Source organism: Hipposideros armiger, unplaced genomic scaffold (genome assembly GCF_001890085.2).
Source record: "Hipposideros armiger isolate ML-2016 unplaced genomic scaffold, ASM189008v1 scaffold_162, whole genome shotgun sequence".
NCBI lineage: Eukaryota > Metazoa > Chordata > Mammalia > Chiroptera > Hipposideridae > Hipposideros > Hipposideros armiger.
Window position 1 is genome coordinate 2,016,479 of NW_017731512.1, and position 7,188 is coordinate 2,023,666.

Sequence of the window (7,188 nt, forward strand, 5' to 3'; positions counted from 1 at the left end):
GCACCCGTTTTCTTAACTCACCTGAAAAAACGGCACTATGGCAAACCTTTGCTCCCGGGCCAGGTGTAAATGGCTCACTAAAGCTGGAGGAGGCCAGCTTGGACTGCACAGGACAGGAATCTGTGCTTTCAGGCAGGAACAGGGACGCGGGGAAGATGTTGGCTTGAGGCCTGGTGGTTAGAAAATCGTTTCTGGAAAAGGCAGCGTCTCCTACAGAATGGGTCGGGCTTGGGGATTCTTGCCCGGGACTCAGTTACTCTCCAGGAATACAGCAGCTGCAGCCAAGTTGAGAAAAATCAATAGAATGTTTAATACCCTCATTTGGTCATTGGCGTGCTTGCCAGTGTGGGGGATGAAATACTGTCCTCGCTGGGACAGGCCAGCTCTGAATATGTTGGGGCAGCCCCACCAGTGTCCCGGGACCTCATGACCACCCCCAGCTGCCCAGGTGTTTCCAGGAGTCCCATCCAAGTGCAGCCCAGGCAGCCCTACGGGTGGGTCGCATCCCAGCTCTGTGAGCCCGAATGGAATGGCACGAGGTCAGGGAGGACGTGCCCTGCGAGGAAAAGGGACCTCACGTCCACGTACAACCTTGCGCTGAAGGTGCCCCTCACCCGCTGGAGTCTGGGCCACCCCACGCCCTGCCCAGAACAGATTCCTGCCAGTCCCAAAGCCCAGAATGCCACCCAAACTGAAATTTGCCCCTCTAAATCTGACTCCTCACCTCCGAGAACACATACCCCCCCATACACTGACACCCGTAAAGCCCCATATGCAAGTCCCTCTCCTTTTCCCATAGATGAGATGACCATATGGTTTACCATCCAAACCAAGACTTTTAAGAGGGAAAGGAATGCTATTAGTGATTACACCTGCACAGAAAACCTGTCTGGGGCAAGCCAGGATCGCCTTAAGGGATTTGAGCAATTTCTCTAAATTCAGAAAACATTTTTTTATTCCTCACTTTCACCCAGTGAAAGGGAAGGAGGGAGTCAAGCTGGTGGAGGTGCATGTTAAAAATAAAATAAAGCCTAATTCAGCACTACATCTTGAAAAATATCCTATTTTATTAGGAACACTTAGACCTAGTTAGTATGCTTTGCACCGCTTTTGTTAAATACTTGGAGATTTATTTGTAAACTCTGCAACAATTTCTGCGGACATCAGCAAAGCAGAGTTCGCAAGTGTTGCAGGGGATGCGGCCGGAAGTAGCCTGACCTGACAATGGTATTACTGCTTCCCATGGGACTCAATCTGTGCATTATCTTTATGTACATGTAGTTATTACATATATACAGATTTTGAAAAAAATGAAGATTTTTCTTTCCCCTACCAGTAGCATTCTAGCTGCCTGGCTGTGTGTAGTCAGCATTAGCCTACCTTTTTTTTTTTTTTTCCACAAACTCATAGCACATACTATGTGCAGGCACTGTGTGTGCTAAGAACTTTCCATATATTAGCTCATTTAATCCTCATACAACCCTTTGAAGTATAGTGTTATCATTCCCATTTTACAGAAAGGGAACTCGAGGCAAAGAGAGGTTAAGGAAATTGCCCCAAATCTCACCTCTAATAAATTACACAGGTGGGATTGCAACCCAGGATTAGGAGGACCCTGGCCCTACTGTCAGGGTCCGTGTACCCAAGTACTAAACTATGCTGGCCCAACTATGAACACTTCCTGAGGACAATAGGAGATTTGAAAATTGGCTTAATTAAGCTCATGTGCTAAAGTACTTAAAGATGTGTTCTACTGGTTCCCATAACTCATTAATGTTCCCATCAGCCATCCCAGAATAAAGCTGCTGCGAGGATTCACCACGGTGGTGGTGTAAGGCCTTTAAGGAGCATGAGCCAGTCTTCTTTTCCTCTAACCCACAGCTGCCACTAAACTAAAATTCCAGCTTACCCTTTCCTGCCTTAGCATTTTCCCTGTGCTTTTCTCTCCATCTAGAATGTCTCCCAAGCCAGCTTGCCAGACTTCTTTTATTGAAACCCCATCTACCTTCAAGGCCCAGATCAAACTGGCATTCCATCATCACACAAGACAGAAACTGTCTCCGAAATCTGAAATCCTACAGCCTTTATTATCAGCACTACTCACATGCCTACATATCTTATCTCCCCTACTCAGTCAGCAATTTCTTTTTCCCACAACAAGTTAGTACAGCACATTTTCACATAAATGGTTCTCAGTGAATGTATAGCCCCGCATTGTTTGCCCTTCATTCATCCTCTCTATTAAATACCTGCAAAGAAAAATGATGTATTGATTATTTCAAAGAGAAAAGACTTCTGTCTTTGGAAAGAACCATGATTTTATTCAGGTATCTGAGCCTCTCCAGTTCTGAGCCAGTAGAAATAAAGCAAGTTGCCTCTGTAATTTTAAATTTTCTAGTAGCCATATTAAAAAGTAAAAATAAACAGGTGAAATTAATTTTAATAATAAAATTTATTTAACCCAGTATACTCAACATGTTATCATTTCAACATATGATCAATATTAAAAAACATTAAAGAGATATGTGGACACAAAAAAAAGGGTTTCTATGGAAAGTAACCTCCCAGGGTAATCAGATCATAAATTCCTACCTGGGCAGGTCATGGTGGGTAGTCATGCCCCAGGCATATAGCTTTTTAAAAACATTATTTAGTATTTTCTTTTCTTTTCTCATATAACTTCGTTAGTAAAAGGTTTATCTTTGCCTTAAGCAAGCCCTGTCCATTGTTTCTGTGCATCTAAGTTAGCACATCTTTGACATGTCCCCTTTCAGCTCCCTCCTAATAAGTGAAAGTGTAAATTGAACTGTCCCGTAATCCAATCTCCACCTTGCTTTCTCCCACCTTCATGTAACCTTCCTTGCATTCCCTCCTTAATCTCAAATGCATAAAAGAAACAGCAAGACTGTTTTTCTCCAGAGCATTTGAGATCTTGCTCTCCAGCGATTGTTAGTTTGACTCAAATAAACTCAAAAAAATTTTCTACAAATTTGGACATTTCTTACAGCTACAGATATTTTCTTTGTGTGTGTGTGTGTCTGAGAGAGAGAGAGAGAGAGAGAGAAGGGGGGGGTTGGAATCTGGTGAATATTTTATACTTAGAGCATATCTTAATTCAGACTAGACACTTCAAGTGCCCAGTGGCCACATGTGACTACTAGTTTCTACATTGGACAAAACAAGTCTGAGCCCCTCAACAGGGCATTCCCATGGCCACCAATGCTGATCCAGGAGTGGTAGGCTGAAAACCTAAGTTGGGCTGATCAGACTGGAGCAGAGGAATTATGGTCCCTGTTTCGGAGAGCTATCCACCCACTAGTAGTGTCAAAGGAAGCCTGTAGCTCTGATTGCCTGGCAGCCTTAGTGGGAATCATCTTGGAACCATGAGGGGAAACTGGCAGGACTGGTAGGATGACACGAACATTGAGGGTGGCAGGAATGGGGAGACAGAAAATCCTTGCATCCTTGATGACATCACTGAGGCACTCACTGATCACACAGGGCCTAGAGCTCACCCTACTTGTGGTTGTGAAAACTAATAAACTTCCCTTTTAAGCCAGACTGAGTCAGAGTTTTCTGTAGCATCCAAGAACATCCCAACATCAGAGCCAACCCTTGAATCCAGGTCTGCAGCCTTCTCTAGGCCCGGGCTTCTCCCTCAGGATTCCTCTCAAGATGGGTAGCTAACTCTTTCGGATCCTGCTTAGCTTCTTTCAGGGGCCTAGCAGTGGCAGCTGCCAGTGGATTAGATGTAAAGATCCCCAACATGCTGGTGCTTGTGAAGGCCTCACCCGCCAGGTGGGTCAGTGCAGGTGCAGTCATCATTTGAAGGCACAGAAGGTGCTTCAAGGGGCAGCTGCTGCTGCACTGACTGACCTGTCAAGCTAGCCAGCCCTTGCTCCGTCTGCCAGGGCAGATATTTGTCACAGCTCTTCATCACCTCTCCTGGAACCCATAGACCCTGGGCTTGGCCCAAAGCTGGACAAGCAAGAGTCCTTTGCCAGGAGGCAGCTCAGGAAGCCACACTTCCCACTGTGATATGGCAGCCTTTTCTGGCAGGGTGCTAAAGATAGGATTAGGTATCCTATGCTAACTGCTGGTACAAGGAATTTGGAAGAAAGGTCAGAAGGGTTGACAAGAGCACTGACAACTACAGGGCCATAAACTGAAGAGAGGCGGCAACGAGGAAAAAGGACTGAAAGAAAATGCCACCACAGGAGTGAGATAAAATTGCATGGCTTAGCAGCAGCAGTAGTATGTGAAAGGACGTGCTCTGAGTCAAACAGAACTTATAGTTCACTTACAATGCACAGGTCTTACAACCCCAGAACTGAAAGGGAAGGCAGAGCCACAAATAATCAAGCCTCTTTCCCCAGAGGACATGCACTGTGCACCAGTTGGTAAAAATTTGGCAACGTGGTATAGTGAGATGAAAGTGGCTTCAAGACCTGAGGTCCGCCACTCCATGTTAGTGCAATGGTGGGCAAGTCACGAGGCCTCCATGAGCCTCAGTCTCTAAAATGAGCATCATTATGTCAATTTCACAGCTTTGTGAAGCTTGTGTTCTTAAATGCCCGTGAAGCTCCCTGTCAGCTATAAGGACTGTAAATGTCCACTGGTATGGTGTCTTTTATAAGAAAAAAACTAGTTCTAGTGGGTTTTTCATACCCAGAAGCTACTACCTATTACACACTTCTGAAGAATAAATCACAAATATAAGTGTTTTTAATAAAATTGTATGTTCTTACAACATTTATTCCTATCAGCTTTCTCTGTGGACTCTAGTTCCTGCCTTACAAAGCAAGAGCTCACATTCTTGTCATGCACACTGCAGGGGACTGGAAAGATGCCCAGAGGAGGTTACAGAGCCAAGAGGTTTACTAAGATTTAGAGCTTATACATCAGGAGTGTCGCCTCCAAAATATAATACTTATAGCAGCTAATTGCAAAGGAGCTTGCCAGGGTGTAGGATCCAACTCCTGTTTTATGAAACGTTTCAAACATTGGAAAGTACAGAAAATAATATGACAGCCATGTTACCATCTGTTAAATCTGGGGAGGATAGTCGTATGGGTGTCGTATTACTTTCTGTACTTCTCAGGGTTTGAAATGTTTCATAAAACAACAATTTTTTTAAAAATTAATTTTTAAAAGACTTAAGTCAAGCATCGACATCTCTTGGACGCATTTTGTTTCCCAACCCTCCATATACTCCATCCCCGACGTTGAATTAGAGGCTGTTTCTCTATATCTCTGAGACACTGCGCTAACTTCTGTTAAATCACTTATTACACTTCATTATAATTTCTTATTACCCCAGGTTCTGAGCAGTTTGAGGGGAGGAACCGGGCCCTACATCTCTGTCTCCTCATCAAACCTTATGCCTGTCGTATTGTAGGGCTTAATAAATGTCTCAGGAAATTAGACTAAGTAAATTAATATGAATGAAAGATTCTGGTTTTTCTCTAAGCCTCCACCAGCATCCAGAACCTTTTCTCCTCACCAAGCCTGTTTCTCCTCTCCATTTTTCTCACTAGACATAAATTTATCTGAATGTTTAAGTTCTTTATGGCTGAGAAAAATCTGATAGTCACATATCAGAGAAGAACTGTGCTTTGTTTAAAATTGATTTACATAGTGCTACAATGTTTGCATCCCCCTCAAATGCATATGTTGAAACCTAATCCCCAGTGTGATGGTATTTGGAGGTGGGGTCTTTGGGAAGTGATAAGGTCATGAAAAAATAACCCACCAATGGTGTTAATGCCCTTATAACAGAGACCCTAGAAAGCTCCTTTGCCCCTTCTGCTACAGCAACATGACAGCTATCTATAAGTCAGGAAAAGGGCCCTCACTGGACACCAATCTGCCAGCATCTTGATCTTGGACTTCCCAGCCTCCAGAACTGTAAGAAATAAATGCTGTTTATAAGCCACCCAGGCTGTATAGCAGCTCAAATAGACTAAGACACATATACTAAAAATGCAAATAAAAAGGCAAACTCAATTAGAACATCACTCTTTCTCAATATATTCAAAACTGTAAATACAAATTTGGAAATATTCTGTTTGCTCTTCCCAAGCTGGCTCTCACCAAGGAGAAGGCCACGTTCAGTCCAAGCACGAAGATCAGGAAGCTCGATGGCGAGGAGCCTGAGGAGTTCGAGTCTGGCAACGCCCAGGCTCTCCTTGAGCTGAAGATGAACTCGGACCTCAAGGCCCAGCTATGGGAGCTAAATATAACAGCAGCCAAGGACGTGGAAGTTGGTGGTGGTCAGAGAGCTATTATAACCTTGTTCCTGATCTTCAACTGAAATCTTTCTAGAAAATTCAAGTTGGGCTAGTATGGGACATCGCAAGGGCCACACTCTGACAGCTGGGTATGATGCCGTCATGGAGGACTCGGTTTTCCCAAGTGAAGCTGTGGGCAAGAGAATTTGGGTGAAACTGGATGGCAGATGGCTCATAAAGGCTCATTTGGATAAAGCCCAGCAGAACAACATGGAGTACAAGGTTGGAACTTTTTCTGCTGTCTGTAAGAAGCTCACCGGCAAGGATGTTAATTTAGAATTACCAGAGTTTCAGTTATAAACACAAAGAGCCAAATAAAATACCATTCACAGAAAAAAAAAGGAAGGAAGGAAGGAAGAATGAAGGAAAGAAAAGAAAAGAAAAGAGATGGTAACTTTTTAACTTTGATAATATCCAACAAATCCGTCTCATGTCATGGTTTCTCTGCTCAGAGGACAAAGGTCTACAGACTTGGAGAAGATTTATATTGTTTGGTACACAAGAACAAACCGTTTTTGATAAGATTCTAGTCTTTTTTTATTATTATTATTATTAGAGTCATAATATTGAACCAGTATGACTGAAATAAGATAGTAATCCATCTCCCACCATCCTACGGCATATTGAGTTTTCTTGATCACCTGCACTGCCCTTTCTAATACATATTTAACTGAATACTTGTTCTCAGTCTCATTACAAAGAAAGGCAACAAATTCTTTAAGGTTAAAATTAATATGCTAAAATCTCCACAATTAGTTATTGCACACTTCCTGAAATGTCCCTACTTTATTCTTAGCCAATCTATTCCAAATGATATTATCCAGGACAAAAACTGGTATATCTGGTTATGGGTGCAATTGCTGTATTTGATGGCCTTGCTTACCTTCTTAGTCCCATC

The 7,188-nt window shown here is 43.2% G+C and overlaps 1 pseudogene; it reads left to right on the forward strand.

Moving 5' to 3' along the window:
• Nucleotides 1-426: 426 nt before the first annotated feature.
• Nucleotides 427-6,590, forward strand: LOC109387545 (uncharacterized; annotated as a pseudogene).
• Nucleotides 6,591-7,188: the final 598 nt, after the last annotated feature.